This window comes from Crassostrea angulata, chromosome 3 (assembly GCF_025612915.1).
Source record: "Crassostrea angulata isolate pt1a10 chromosome 3, ASM2561291v2, whole genome shotgun sequence".
NCBI lineage: Eukaryota > Metazoa > Mollusca > Bivalvia > Ostreida > Ostreidae > Magallana > Magallana angulata.
This window is the reverse complement of record NC_069113.1, coordinates 17,661,760-17,667,864: the sequence shown is the minus strand read 5'-3', so window position 1 is coordinate 17,667,864 and position 6,105 is coordinate 17,661,760.

Below are 6,105 nucleotides of genomic sequence, written 5' to 3'. Positions count from 1 at the left end.
CAAGGCAAAGGAACCAACTCTCCTTACCAATACCAAGGTGCAAGACCGAAAGTTCGCTTTGAAGCAGACCAGTTTGACAAGGAGAAGGACTATTTGCCAAGAGACAATTTGCCTTATAGATCCAATGTACACCAGCCTTCCCTTAAATCTGATGTCAACAGGACATTGAATGAAACATATAGAGACGAAAAGGACAGCAAATTGACAGTTAAGCCAGCTACATATGATGGCTCTAGTTCCTGGCTAGATTACAAGTGTCACTTTGAAGCATGTGCCAGTGTCAATGGTTGGAACGAAGAAAAGAAAGGCTTGTTTTTAGCATTATCCCTACGAGGTCAAGCTCAAGCAGTATTAGGTGACTTGCCAAAGGACAGGGGACAGCACTATGAGACACTTGTCAGGTCTTTACAAGAAAGGTTTTCACCTCCTAACCAAACCGATCTATACAGAGTGCAACTTAAAGAAAGAAGACAAAGACCATTAGAGACTCTTTCGGAATTAGGCCAGGCCATCAGGCGGTTGACTAACTTGGCATACCCAACTGCACCTGGCGAAGTTCGTGAAACATTGGCTAAGGATCAATTTATTGATGCCTTAATTGATTCAGACATTCGTATTCGAATCAAGCAATCTCGTCCTGCCAATCTGAATGAAGCCATTAGCCTTGCTGTAGAACTGGAGGCATATAACAAAGTTGAAAAACGAGATAGAGAACTTAGAGGACACTTGAGGACAGCTATTGCAGATGAACAACCCCAGCTAAATGGTATCAATGTTGATAACAAGCTGGAAACCTGGATGAAGTCAGTAGAAGAAGGAATGAAGTGCATTACAGAAGAACTGAAAGAATTAAGAAGCTCTAGGCAAAAGAATAATGATGACAGATGGTTTCGAAGTGACCGTGCAAATAACAACAATCAAGAGCGCAGGTGCTATGAATGCAAGCAGACAGGACATTTTAGACGTAATTGCCCTGATCTACGCAGAAGACGGAAACAACATGACAGTCTTGATAAAGGCCAGAAAGATGACGCACAATGTGATAAGAATGCAGCGAGAAGACCAAATGTGTCAGTTGGCCTTGGTTCATCAGTTGAGGAATGTGGACTGTATGTAGAAGTTCAGGTACAGGGAGAAAAGGCAAAGTTTCTTGTGGACACTGGTGCTACTGTAACACTGGTATCAGAAACTCTATACAAAAAGTTACCAGTGGCAATAAGACCTAACTTGCGAGAAGTATCTCAAACAATATGGGCAGCTAATAGTACCCCACTTTCCGTGCATGGAAAAGCAGAGTTCAACATTTGTGTTGACCAGGTGACATGCTACAATGATGCTATAATTGCAAATCTCAAGATTGACGGTATTTTAGGCCTTGATTTTATGAAGAAAAACAAGTGTTCAGTTGATGTCAACAATGAGACACTCATCATCAAGGGGCATGAGAAGCAAATGGCGATAGAAGGGTTCCTTGGCTGTTTTAGGATAAAAGCTGCCAAAACAGTTAGCATTCCGCCAAGAAGTGAGGTCATAATACCCGGCAAAGTTTGTGTGCCAATAGGTTCACATATTCCATCTTGTGAAAGTATAGTGGAACCAGTTGACCACATTGTTGGAAAGCAAGTTGCTTTGACTGCAAGGTCAGTTGTTTCTCCTGGAGAAACTGTTCCCGTAAGACTCATGAATACGGAACAAGAATCAAAAATAATTTATTCAGGAACCACAGTAGGACAGCTTTCTGAAGTGAATACAGTACAGAATATGTTGTCAGATGAAGATCCCCAGAGTGCAACCATGCTGCGGAAGGATCTGGCAGAAATGTTGCAGAAGACAGTAGACACCCTAACTCCCGAACAACATAAAGAGGCAAAAGCATTTTTATTACAGTACACCTCTTTGTTTGCAGAAAACAATTTTGACTTGGGCAGAACAGGTGTTGGCAAGCATCACATCAATACTGGTGATAGTCGTCCTATCAAACAGCATCCAAGGAGGGTACCGGCTCACTTGACAGAGGAAGCAGATAAAACATTAGATGACATGCTGGAGAGAGACGTCATCAAACCATCCAATAGCCCATGGTCTTCACCTATTGTCATGGTGAAGAAGAAAGATGGCTCATATAGGTTCTGTGTGGACTATAGACGCCTCAACAGCTGCACCGTTCAAGATGCATATCCTCTCCCGAGGATCGATGAATCCTTAGACCAGTTGTCTGGGTCAACTTGGTTTTCTACACTTGACCTTTGTTCGGGCTACTGGCAAGTAGAAATGGAGAGTGCAGACAAACCCAAAACGGCATTTGCAACGAGGCGAGGTCTCTTTGAGTTTAATGTAATGCCTTTTGGCTTGAGTTGTGCTCCAGCTACATTCGAACGCCTCATGGAAAGCGTGTTAGCGGGTTTACAATGGGACATTTGTTTAGTCTACTTAGACGATATTATTGTCACTGGTAAGACTTTCGAAAATATGTTGGAAAACCTGGGTAAAGTTTTTGAAAGGCTACAGAAAGCCAATTTGAAATTGAAGGCCAAAAAGTGTTGCCTGTTCGCCAAAGAAGTTACTTATCTTGGCCATGTCATTTCTGAAAAAGGTGTCGCCACAGATCCAAGCAAAATAGCTGCAGTGAAAGAGTGGCCCGTACCATCAAACGTCACTGAGATAAGGTCATTCTTGGGTTTGTGTGGCTATTATCGCAGGTTTATCAAAAACTTCTCTGCTGTTGCCAAATGTCTTCACTCCCTGACTGAGAAAGGAAAATCATTTGCATGGACAAAGGAATGTCAAGAAGCATTTGAAAAGTTAAAAAGCCACTTGATTAACTCCCCTATATTGGCTCACCCAGATTTCAAAGTCCCATTTATACTTGATACTGATGCAAGTGACCAAGCAATAGGAGCGGTGTTGTCACAGAACATAGATGGGAAAGAATGTGTCATAGCCTATGCAAGTAGAACGCTGACAAAAAGCGAGCGTAGATACTGTGTCACACGAAAGGAACTCTTGGCAGTAGTTCATTTTATAAAACATTACAAGCACTACTTGTATGGAAAAGAGTTTTTGGTTCGTAGTGACCATGGTTCACTAAGATGGTTGTTTAACTTCAAAAACCCCGAAGGTCAGCTTGCCAGATGGCTAGAGACATTAAGTGCCTTTGATTTCAAGATACAACATAGGCCGGGGCTTCAGCACAAAAATGCAGATGCATTAAGTAGGTTACCATGTAGACAGTGTGGATATGATCCATCAAATCAATTGCAAAAGCAAAGTGTCTTAGACAAACCACAAGATAAGTCACCAAAGAGTCATGTCAATGTTGTTAAGTTAGCTTCTGAAAGCAAAGATTTATGTCTCAACATCAGGGAAGTACAAAATAAAGACCATGAATTGAAGCAAGTAAAGAGCTGGTTGGAAAGTACAAGCAAACCTTCATACGAGGATATAAGTGGTCTTGGATATGTTTTAAGATCTCTTTGGTCTCAGTGGGATAGCCTTGTGGTAGAAAATGGTATCTTATACCGGAGGTATGATGCTGGCAATGGAAAAGCATCTTGTCTACAAGCAATAATACCCCGAAGCGAACGCAGAACTGTTTTGCAATATTGCCATGATATGGAAACTGCTGCACATTTGGGTGTTACCAAGACACTAGCCCGAGTTCGACAGAAATACTATTGGCCAGGTTTACAAGCTGACACTAGAACCTACATAGCTGGCTGTGAAAAGTGCTCTAAGAGAAAGAGTCCACAAATGAGGAAGCGAGCACCAATGAAACTTGTAAAAAGTGGGATTACCATGGACAGAATTGCGACTGACATCTTGGGTGAACTTCCGTTGACTGAAAACGGCAATAAATATATTCTAGTAATTTCCGACTATTTTACTAAATGGACGGAGAGTTTTGCCATGCCAAACATGGAAGCTGCAACCGTTGCTAGAATTATAGTTGAGGAAGTTGTTGTACGATATGGAACACCCTCAATCATCCATTCTGACCAGGGTCGCCAGTACGAGAGCGAACTGTTCTCCGAGATGTGTCATGTCCTACATATAAAGAAGACACGTACCACCCCTTACCACCCACAAAGTGATGGGATGGTGGAACGTTTTAATAAGACACTTGTGACGATGCTTAGTGCATACGTAAATGATCACCATTCTGACTGGGATAGGTTTTTACCTTATGTCATGATGGCATACAGATCATCAGTACATGAGACCACAGGGTTCACACCAAACCTCATGATGCTTGGTAGAGAGGTGACTACACCGCTGGACATTATGTACGAGATGCCAACGGAAGTTAAATATATTCCAAGCAACAAGTAGGCATGGCAACTCAAAGAGACAATGGAAGAGGCTCACAAGTATGTCAGAAAGAATATAAACACAGCTATGGTGAGACAGAAAAGGTATCACGACCAGAAACTATCATGGCAAAAGTTCAAGCCAGACGATCAAGTTTATGTTTACTTTCCTATCAGAAAGGTCGGAAGATCCCCGAAGTTCACTAGTTACTGGCAAGGTCCATTTAAAGTACTCAGAAAACTGACAGACTTAACCTACAAGGTTGATTGTGGACAACGTGGCAAACCACAGGTTGTGCATGTTGACAGGTTGCGACTAAAGCGTGACCAGGTGTTAAGAGAAGAGGTTCTTGAAGAGGCTAGTTCTCAGGTAGAAACTAACCAATCTGCTACAAGCAACGTCAAGGCAGATGTTATAAGCGATGAAGGGTCTGAAACAGATGAGGTTGACAATGATGTTAATTTGGGTGCAACGGGTGGTTCTAGAATTAGAAGACAGCCTAAATGGCTGCAAGATTATGTCCAGTGGTAAATTGTCTTTACAACAAGTTTTTTTTCTGTTGTAGAGTAATGGCGAAGACGAAGACTACCAGTGCAGAACAGCTGAAAAAATGTCCATTCTGTTCCTTTAAAAGTAGATGTCACTCGGAATGGAAAGACCATATGGCCGAGTGTTATGAAACCAGACACTTTTGTAGACGATGTGATTATTCGACTGATAAGAAAGTCAACTACATACGGCATCTAAAGAGAAACCATCCAGACGAAGTTGAGAGAGGAAAAGGCAGCCAACAGTCTGATAATGCAGAGGGTATAAAATCCAGTGACGATAGTTTATCTGGAGATCTCCACGAGGACGAGTCTTCAGAACAGGAACCCGACATTACAATTGACGAAGAACCGGGTACCAGTAACAAAGAACCTAGAGATTGTATAGCTACCAATGGACCTTCACCCTGTGAGAAAGCCGTCGATCCTACTGTTAGAAAGAGGACTCAACCCATGCCCGTGTATACACCCGACAGTTGTAAGACACCAAGGCTGGATGACAAGACAAATGACCTCACGTGCAAAGTTGCAGATAAGGCTGTTCAGACAGACCCAGTTGTATATACCAAGTCGATCAAGACAACGACCATTGTCCGGGAGCACGGACGCAAGAGGGAGAAGATGCTGTAGATCATCGGCATATGGATTTGTTAATTTTGATTTGCTTATTGTTTGTTCTGACTGTAGAATCATGCGGGACGCATATTCTTAAGGGGAGGGAAGTGAAACGATTGAAAGAGTTATCTTCCCTTGTTTGTATTTTTATTATCAGTAATTATTGTAAATAGTGTTATTAAAATGTCAAATGATTAAAAGAGTGATTCAAGTATTCTTATTATATAAAAAACAAAACAACAAAAACAGTTATTGTAGTTTCTTATTAGTCAGATAGACTTATAAATCGAGAGAATATGTTTGGATGTCCTTAAACACTTGTGTTAGACATAATGCAATTGGTTTAAGAGCCAGATGGTGTCGCTGGTTGGGTTGGTTGATGTTGTATAGTCTGTACAGTAGTCTTATACGAGAAGTAATCCCTAGGGCGAATTACTGTGTAGTAGATTTCACAGCCGTGAATTCTGTAAGTAGAAACTGGTTCATTGAAGTTAATTAAATTAGATTCTTAATAGAGTGACAAATTGATAGGCCAAGTGGCATAGCCAGATTGATTGACCAACTTGCGTTACCAAGTGGCCGAGCGACAAGTTGCCTTGCCAGGTGGCAAGGGCGGTTGACAAACATAGAAATA